The sequence below is a fragment of the Ranitomeya imitator genome, chromosome 10, assembly GCF_032444005.1.
Source record: "Ranitomeya imitator isolate aRanImi1 chromosome 10, aRanImi1.pri, whole genome shotgun sequence".
Classification (NCBI taxonomy): domain Eukaryota; kingdom Metazoa; phylum Chordata; class Amphibia; order Anura; family Dendrobatidae; genus Ranitomeya; species Ranitomeya imitator.
In genome coordinates this window covers 52,630,069-52,640,833 of record NC_091291.1, presented here as the reverse complement: position 1 = coordinate 52,640,833, position 10,765 = coordinate 52,630,069, and positions in this window count along the sequence as shown.

The window sequence follows — 10,765 nt, the reverse complement described above, 5'->3', positions numbered from 1 at the left end:
GAAGCATTGTGTGAGACATGTGTAAAATACTTGAACATCTGTGAATAATGGTTATGGTTTGTTAGCATTAATTGCAATGTATCAATTAATTGTTGTCGACACTTTCTATTGGCTGGATTGTCAATACGATGCTGCAACACAGCGTCAAAATCAAGAATGAAAAGGCCTGCGTAAGTTGGGTTAACCCCTTCAGGTAGTTTTAAACTTCTAACCATGTGATAAACCTGGCCATGTATTTTGAAACAATATGGCCCCCTGCCAGGAATATTGACAAAGTTCACTTGAACTGATGCAAAAGCCAAAGCATTATTAAATTGCCGTATATTTTGCAAAAAGTTTTGAGCTACATGATCATTCTTTTCCGTAAGTGTCTGAAGTTCTTTACAAACAGTAATGGCATGTAATTGAACCTTTCCCTTGTGGAAACAGATGGAAGCAGATTGGTCACGATTGACTTCACCTAAATAGAGCTTTGCTGAACAATGTGAACATACTTTATCCATACTCCCAACACTGTGGGTTTTAACTTCATTGTCTGTCTCCCTAATCATCCTGCAAAGTAACTCCAAACCCAAACAATGTCAGATCTGCGCTCCAAATGCAGCTTGAAATGTACATGTTTCCAATAGAATAAGCAGTGCATGTTTCCAAATGTATTTGCATATGTGACTCACCTGCAGTGAAGTGTATAATCTGTTTCGATTTGATTTGTTTGTGATGTCTAAAAGCAGCTTTGTGGTAGTGTGCTTTGAGGTAGTGTGGTGCAACCTGCAGGTCATTTTTCCTTACTGCAGGTTTATGAAAATTAATGTTTAAACTGTATTTTGTGATCACATCATGGATGTGTGGTTTGTTTGCCTATTTTCTTGCTGAAGGGGCAAGTTTACCCTTCAAATGGTGTATCATTTGTGTGTGTGTGTGTGGGTGCGGTATGAACGAAGCTACAAAGTTATCAGCGAAAAAGAGTGTTTAGAATAATATAGACATATATGGGAAAGAGGGAAACCTGACATGATATGGAAAAAATATATTATATATTAAGAGCAAGTGTTAAAAATAGATATGATTGTAATACCGAATGCATATGACGATAACATTTATGATATTGTGAGAATGGTCATAGGAATACATCTGTAATTTCATTAAGTCCATTTGGGGAGAGAATATTTAATTTGTAGATCCAAAAGATATCTTTCCAATTAAATTGCGAGATGTCAGTCCCAGTGTCTTGCTCTAGCTGATGCTGTGCATTTGGTTACTGCTGCCATCCCAGGTCCAGCTATTGTAACCAGCATTAATCAGCGGTGAGCAGACGCTCCAGGGACTAAGTCCTGCTTTTTGAAGGCTTCGACTACAGAAGCTTTGCATAGCCGCATGGCCATGCGCAAGTATAAAACTGAACTTGTGTGTGTGCATGTGTGTTTGATATCTGGTGAAAGCTCCTAATCATCCTCTTCCCTAGTGTTGTTGCATGTAGTTGGGTGTTTGAGCTAACTAGCGCCAGACTCAGCACTAGGCATGAGTATACTGCGTCAAATTAGCAGTGACCGCCAGTGTGACGCCATGCGCAATTAGTGCATTTACCAGGCCATAGTCTTGCTGGTTAAGGGCATCCGCCAGAGCTGCACTGCGCGCACGTAGTGCGCTAAATCTCATAGCATAGTATCTCCCTGGCACCGCTGTTGGGGCGCCAAGCGCTAGTGGGTCTAGAGGTTCTCTAACCCTGTGTCCTTGGGGCAGAGTCCTGTGACTGTACACTAACGCTCACTTTGCCGAGCTCTGTGAGCTTTAATAGGTTACGGCATTTATATTCCACGGTAGTGTGGTTCTGTGAAGCAACAGAGTCCACCTCAATACACACCGGGTGACGCTAACCTGCATGTGTTCATCTATTCTTCCGCCATATAGCGTCCACCATTACCAGGCAGCATGCAACATCTCTACGCGGTGGAACCTGGGCTGCGATCGCACCTTGTTACTGCCTTTATATTATTTGGTGCGTTCCGCCAGCCCTAACATTATACTAGCGCCACGGTGTGGCTAGTAATAGCGGATGAACAGCGACTGCAGCGGTATATCCAGCAGCTGGAGGGCAGGTAGGCAGCTCTCGAGCACACAACTTCAGCTGTGGATGTTACCACAGTAGCTGTTCAGTCTGGTAGCATGGCTGCAGCCAATTTGTCCACTGCCACCCCTGTTGCAACATTATTTCGCCTCTCGTTGCCAGACAAGTTTACTGGCTACAGCAAGTTGTGCAGGGGATTCATGAGCAAATGTGCAATACACCTTGAGCTCCTGGCTGCATGTTTTCCCACAGAGTGGGCAAAGGTGGGATTCATAATATCCCTCCTGTGGGACAAGGCACTGCAGTGGGCTATGCCAATATGGGAGCACGATGATCATGTGGTGCAGAGTGCTCCGTGGTTCCTGAACACTCTGAAACAGATCTTTTTGGGACCTCGAGTCACACATGGTATCGAGTTCCAACTGCTGGCATTGATACAGGGCTCGTCCATGGCCAGCCATTTTGCCATCCACTTCCGGAATTTAGCATCAGAGCTGGAGTGGCTGGATAAAGTCCTCATCCCGGTATTTTGGAGGGGGGTGGCTGACCATGTGAAGGACGCTTTGACCACTAGGTAGATTCCCGCCACACTGGAGGAGCTAATTGCGGTATCTACTCGCATCGACCTTCATTTTATCCAGCAAAGTTTGGAGCGACCCAGTGTGGGCAGAGGTTTTGGCTGGCTCCAACTTTTGCCAAACCTCTGGAATCTCCGGTTCAGGCGTCCGAGCCGCTTGAGGCCATGGAGGTTTCTCGAGCTGGATCTAAATTCCGGGTTGCTCGAGTACACATGGACTGTCCTGTCTGCCAGCAGTCGAGACATTATGCCAGGAAATGTCCCCAGCGGTCAGAAAAGGCCGCGTTTAGTGACATAGGAGGAGGTTCATTAGACACAGCATCATTTTCCTCCAAACTGTCCTTAAAGGGGACAATTACCATAGGCCCATCATACAGTAGAGCGCTCCGTGGAATCCGGGGTGGAAGGCAACTTCATGTCATCTGCCTTTGCCCAACAACACGCAATACCCCTGGTGATGCTCACCAAACCAGTGACCATATGAGTGGTAAATGGGTTGACTCTGCCCTCACAGATAGCACACCTGCTTGTCATTCCCGAGGGAATTGATGAGGTCCTGTTAGGGATACCCTGGCTATGATACCACTCCCCACATATTGAGTGGTCCTCAAGGATAATTTGGGGATGGAGTGAATCTTGTGAGGATAGATTTCTGAGGGAGTGCATTCAGGTTGCTACTACAGAACTACCTGCAGGTCTTTTCTCTCTCCCCAAGCACTATTGGCACTATACGGACATGTTCTCCAAGAAGGCTGCGGAGACCCTTCCACCTCACCGCCCCTATGACTGTCCTATTGACCTATTGGCTAGTGCAGAGCCCACCGGGGTCGAGTCTATCCACTATCACTCCCAGAGACTGAGGCGATGACCCAGTACATCCAGGAGAATCTGGCAAGAGGATTCATTATGAAGTCGGTGTCACCAGCAGGGGCGGGGTTCTTCTTTGTGCAGAAGAAAAACAGAGAAATATGTCCATGCATAGATTACAGGGGTCTTAATGCCATCATCATTAAAAATAAGCACCCTCTGCCCCTGATATCTGAGCTCTTTGATAGGTTGCGGGGAGCGAGGGTTTTTACTAAGCTTGATCTTCGGGGTGCTTACAACCTGATTTGCTTCCGTGAGGGTGACGAATGGAAGACGGCATTTAACACCAGGGACAGCCGGTATGAGTATCTGGTGATGCCTTTTGAGAATTGCAATGCCATTTTCCAAGACTTTGTAAATTACATCTTCTGGGATATACTCACCACCTCGGTCATAGTCTTCGACCTCTTGTCAGCAAACTCCCTCTTTTCCAAGTTGTAGAAGTGTGTGTTTGAGCAGGAGTCCTTGCCTTTCCTAGGCTATATCATCTCCGCCCAGGGTTTGGCCATGGATCCTACCAAGCTACAGGCTGTGATCGACTGGAAAGAGCCCCATTCTCTCAAAGCAGTGCATTCGCTTTATAGGGTTCATTCACTATTATCGCCAGTTCATTCCCCACTTCTCAACTTTGATTAGATTAACACAACAGTGGTGTCCAGAGGTGAAATATTAAGTAAAAATTATGCATTATAAATTTACTTTACTAGAATATATATAGTTTTATACCCTGAGATCACCGTTGTAAATTTTTTTTAGTGGAAACCACTAGAAAGGAAAACAATAGCCTGTGCTCCAAACATGAATAGAGGCAGAAATCCACCCAAGCAAGAAATATAAAATAATGTATGGTAATTTAAAATTTTTGTAAAACCAGTATGGCAATAGACTAGCATACAAATTATAAAAAGATTTTTAAATGAAATAAATACAAACAATGTGCACATATCAAGACTTGCGCAAAATAAAAAGTACCGTATATACTCGAGAATAAGCCGAGAATTTCAGCCCATTTTTTTAGGCTGAAATTGCCCCTCTCGGTTTATACTCGAGTCATACCCAGGGGTCGCAGGGGTGTGGGAGCAGCAGCTCTGTAATAATACTCACCTGCTCCTGGCACGGTGTCCCTTGTTCTCTGGCACCTGCAGCTTCTTCCTGTAGGAAGGCTACAAGAGCCCACCCCTTACTTGGCTGTGCGTCCCACTGACTTTGGGGTACGGACTTGAGCTGTTAACACTGGCGCTGCCTCTTCCTATCTTTCTGGTAGTATCAGTTGTTTTATGGTACTGACCTTATTTTGGGTTCCTCTTGTCTGTAGGCTGCACCTTATTATGGGTGCGCCAGGATCCACATTGAAATGGTACCATTAATGTATGCACATGCCTCTTATTTGTTACAGGCAATAATTATGTGTGCATTTTTTGGCAAATATTCTCTGATATTTTGGTATATTTGAAATATATTGTATACTGTGATTTTTCTTAGCCGTGCCTTCGGGTCAGTTAGAATTCTGTGCCACATGTTTTGTTAGATCAGTACTGCATTATACATTATGCACTAGGGACACTTTATGTAGCCATATTTTGCCATTCATGATATTGTCTTTGGTATTTTGTTTCACTATGCCATATTTTGTATTATTGTATAGGGGTGGGGCCCACTGGTCCTATATTTAGGCCCTTTTTAAATGGTTTTATATTTGTGTGTTTGTTGTTTTTCGAGGTGTCATTAAAGTTTATATTGATCTTTATAATTGGGAGTGCATACCGTTCTTTTGGTCTTGTCTTTTTTCTATGTTTTGTTCATGTTACTTTACAGACCAGGTTTTGCACCCTATTTTCTGATCTGTGCAGAGGTGCACCCCTTATATATATATTTTCATGGGCAATGTGTTCATTCTGTTGTTTGTGGCCTTCTGCTCAGGCCACACTCTGCTGTGCTCTGCTCTGCAAAGTGTAATTTATTACTTTTGGTTTTCTAATCCCTCTGTCTCCTCAGTATCCTCCGCTTGCAGTTCCCTATTCTGGATCCTTCAGGACTCTCTGGTTTTCACTCCAGGCTGACTAAGTTGCTCCTCATAGAACCTTCCAGATATTGCTGCCGGCTGGATCAGCCTTTCCAAAACTACACAGAGCTTCCAGGATTCTCTTCACTGATAGAACCTGAATACCACTGTCTTGTTATTACGGTCTGTATGGGACGTCCCTCTGGTCACGGGTACTGCAGCATTTAGGCCATCTGGTGTTGTGACAGGGGAATCCCTGTATAGGGGTACACCTTGCCCGGTGCTCCACTACATGGTTCAGTGTTGTGGCCCAGAGGGTTCTTCTCTCAGGCACCTCTTTCTATTTGTTTAAGCTTCATTTAAATAAATACCATTGCTTTTTGGAAGCCATTCTCCTGTCTCTTGTGTACCGGGTATGCAGCTACCACTGCTCCATCAGTGGTCTAGTGAGTCCACTATATTTCCCCACAGGGCGTTGTACCACAAGCTTTTACCACAAGCTGTACCTGCTTTCATGCTGAGCCACTCAGGTAGTTTTGTAGACTACAATTGTCAGAAAAATTTAAGGATAGTAACACGGGTAGTTGAATTCATGGAGGTGGAGACCTGATGGTCTCGGAGGCCTACTGCTACAAACAACAAAGAGACCCAACCAGGAGTGTTCACATTTCCAAAAATTATTGTCAGACAATATTAAAAGTGGCATCAATTTCACCACAGTAGAAATAGTATAATATGGACTGACAGATCTTCAATTGCACCCAATCCAGCAGATGGTCACCCAACCAAGAGTGTTCACATTTCCAAAAATTATTGGCAGACAATACCAAAGTGGCATCAATTTCACCACAGTAGAAATAGTATAATAGGGACCGACAGGTCTTTCACTATGCCAAATCCAGCAGAAAGACACCCAACCAGGAGTGTTCACATTTAAACTATTGAGGGCATTACACCAGAGATGTGGCATAAATGTTATGACAGTAGAAATAGTATAATTGTGACCGATACGTCTTCCACTTCACTCAATCCAGCAGATGGACGCCCAACCAGGAGTTTTCACATTTTAAAAATTGAGGGCCTGACACTAGTGAAGTGGAAGAACTGTCACGAGAATAGAAATAGTATAACACATCTTCCACTACAGCTAACCCAGCAGATTTAGGCCAGCCGTGACTGTTCACATTTCCACAACTTTGTGTTATCATCAGTAACAGCAGCCACAGCAGGCAAAGAAGCCACACTAAAGATATCACAGAGTGCAGTTTTGTGACATTACTGCATCACACTAAAAAAAGGCAATATCACCTAATCTGCACAGTCTGCGAATGGTGTGCAAAAGTCCTCGGAGATCCATGACTTGTTCATCTTGATGAAAGTTAGGCAATCTACACTTTCAGGGGACAGCCAGCTGTTCTTATCCATCAGGACACCAGCAGCAGCGCTGAAGAAGACATGTTCTGAGAGAACACTGGCTGCCGGGCAAGATAAAACCTCCAAGGCATGTGAGGTGAGCTCAGGCCACTCATCCATTTTGGAAGACCAAAATGTGAAAGGGTTCAAACCCTCCCTGATGGTATTGGTATTCAGTTCTAGATACTCCCGCACCATCCTCTACATCCGTCCATTACGTGTAAGACTTGATAAAATGCTGTACCACTAGGCTGAGAACGTGAGCCATGCAAGGCACGTGTGTGAGCTTACTTCACCGTAGGACCGCCACCAGGTTCGCTCATTTATGAAACACGGCCTTTTCTGGATGCAGGCTCAGCATAGACAGCTATTGATTATTATTATAATTATTATATCATTATTATACATTTTTTATAGCGCCATTTATTCCATGGCGCTTTACATGTGAAAAGGGGGCAAATATAGACAAATACAATAAACATGAGTCCGAGGGGCTCAGCTCAGGTGAAACGCGCATCGGGCAGGTGCGGGTTATCACTGGACCACACACACGGTTAGTATTCCACTGTATTGTACAGTCTCCCTTATCAGTCTGCCATATGAGCGCTAGGTGCTCACATTGTGTTACCATGCTATCTGATATGTATTGTTCTCACTGCATTGCTTGCATTGGGCGTTGACTCATACAACCTTTGTGTGCTGGTTTATTTATCCTACTAGTACATTTACTACATTTATGTGTTGCCATATTTAACCCAGCGTGCACTGTTTTACGCCGTGTTGCCATATATAAACAATTGTACTTGACTATACTACTGACTTGTGCACACGGTTTGAAACTTTGACACTCTGTGTCTATCCCATTTTTTATAATTTTTTTCATCATTTTTTTTCATTATATATAACAAATATTACTCTGGCATCACTGACCTAATGATAGAATTTTGGATAAATAAATATATATCTTTTGGCACTATAACCTTTTTTTGTGAGATACATAATCCGTTGTATGGTGGCCCTTTTTCAGATCTGACAGGCACTAAAATATTTTGTGGATGCTAATATAGGATTTCCTGTGATGTTTTTTGGGTACACACCCTTATTTTCATCTGACTTTAGGAGTCAGATTGTATAGTAATATTGATCCTTTGTGATATCCCGCACTCTTTTCTACCTGGTTTTCATTTTCCCTTTTGTATATGTTATGTACTCCCTTTTTTAATATTAATAAAAATTATGTTGACTATGATTTTTTGAGTTGTGCATTATGTTGTAGGTTTAGAAGATTCAGGATAGGTACAAGTCTGTGATGCCAAGAGATGAGAGGATCTGTAGCAGAAGTCCACAGTGTAAAAGGCAGAGGACAGGTCCAGGAGAAGTAGGACAGAGTAGTGTCGCTTGCTCTTGGCAGTTAGTAGGTCATTGGTGACTTTAGTTAGGGCAGTTTCAGTTGAGTGATGCGGTCAGAAGCCATATTGTAACCAGTCAACGAGGGAGCAGGAGGAGAGGTGGGAGGACAGTTCTAGATGGACATGCTGTTCCAGTAGTTTTGAGGCATAAATGAGAAGAGATATCGGGTGATAGCTAGACACAGAGGATGGGTCGAGTGAGGGCTTTTTGAGGATGGGTGTGATCTTGGCATGTTTGAATGATGAGGGGAAGACGCCTGTTGTGAGTGAGAGGTTGAAGAGGTGTGTTAGGGTTGGGATGAAGACTGTTATGTGTGCTAATGAAAGGTGTTATGAAGGCAATCCAGAGACACAGTGTGCCTAGCGATCAGAGAGCACACAGTGATCTGACAAATACCCAAAAACAAAAGAACGAGCTCTGAGACGTGGAAACTCTGTAGACTGCACACCTGATCCTATCCTAAACACAACTAAAAGCGGCTGTGGATTGCGCCTAACAACTACCTATGCAACTCGGCACAGCCTAAGAAACTAGCTAGCCTGAAGATAGAAAAATAGGCCTGACTTGCCCCAGAGAAACACCCCAAAGGAAAAGGCAGCCCCCCACATATAATGACTGTGAGTAAGATGAAAAGACAAAACGTAGGGATGAAATAGATTCAGCAAAGTGGGGCCCGATATTCTTAGACAGAGCGAGGATAGTAAAGCGAACTTTGCAGTCTACAAAAAACCCTAAAGCAAAAACCACGCAAAGGGGGCAAAACAGACCCACCGTGCCGAACTAACGGCACGGCGGTACACCCTTTGCGTCTCAGAGCTTCCAGCAAAACAAAAGACAAGCTGGACAGAAAAAAACAACAAAATAGCAAAAAAGCACTTAGCTATACAGAGCAGCAGGTCACAGGAACAATCAGGAGAAGCTCAGATCCAACACTGGAACATTGACAAGGAGCAAGGATAGCAGCATCAGGTGGAGTTAAGTAACGAAGCAGCTAACGAGCTCACCAGAACACCTGAGGGAGGAAGCTCAGAAGCTGCAGTACCACTTGTGACCACAGGAGTGAATTCAGCCACAGAATTCACAACAGTACCCCCCCCTTGAGGAGGGGTCACCGAACCCTGACCAGAGCCCCCAGGCCGACCAGGATGAGCCGCATGAAAGGCACGAACAAGATCGGGAGCATGAACATCAGAGGCAAAAACCCAGGAATTATCTTCCTGAGCATAACCCTTCCATTTAACCAGATACTGGAGTTTCCGTCTAGAAACACGAGAATCCAAAATCTTCTCCACAATATGCTCCAATTCCCCCTCCACCAAAACCGGGGCAGGAGGCTCAACAGATGGAACCATAGGTGCCACGTATCTCCGCAACAACGACCTATGGAATACATTATGTATGGAAAAGGAGTCTGGGAGGGTCAGACGAAAAGACACAGGATTGAGAACCTCAGAAATCCTATACGGACCAATAAAACGAGGTTTAAATTTAGGAGAGGAAACCTTCATAGGAATATGACGAGAAGATAACCAAACCAGATCCCCAACACGAAGTCGGGGACCCACACGGCGTCTGCGATTAGCGAAAAGTTGAGCCTTCTCCTGGGACAAGGTCAAATTGTCCACTACCTGAGTCCAGATCTGCTGCAACCTGTCCACCACAGAATCCACACCAGGACAGTCCGAAGACTCAACCTGTCCTGAAGAGAAACGAGGATGGAACCCAGAATTGCAAAAAAATGGAGAAACCAAGGTAGCCGAGCTGGCCCGATTATTAAGGGCGAACTCAGCCAACGGCAAAAAGGACACCCAATCATCCTGGTCTGCAGAAACAAAACATCTCAGATATGTTTCCAAGGTCTGATTGGTTCGTTCGGTCTGGCCATTAGTCTGAGGATGGAAAGCCGAGGAAAAGGATAGGTCAATGCCCATCCTACCACAAAAGGCTCGCCAAAACCTTGAAACAAACTGGGAACCTCTGTCAGAAACAATATTCTCAGGAATGCCATGCAACCGAACCACATGCTGAAAGAACAAAGGTACCAAATCAGAGGAGGAAGGCAATTTAGCCAAGGGCACCAGATGGACCATTTTAGAAAAGCGATCACAGACCACCCAAATGACTGACATCTTTTGAGAAACGGGAAGGTCAGAAATGAAATCCATCGAAATATGTGTCCAAGGCCTCTTTGGGACCGGCAAGGGCAAAAGCAACCCACTGGCACGAGAACAGCAGGGCTTAGCCCTAGCACAAATCCCACAGGACTGCACAAAAGTACGTACATCCCGTGACAGAGATGGCCACCAGAAGGATCTAGCCACTAACTCTCTGGTACCAAAGATTCCAGGATGACCAGCCAACACCGAACAATGAAGTTCAGAGATAAGTTTATTAGTCCACCTATCAGGGACGAACAGTTTCTCCGCTGGAC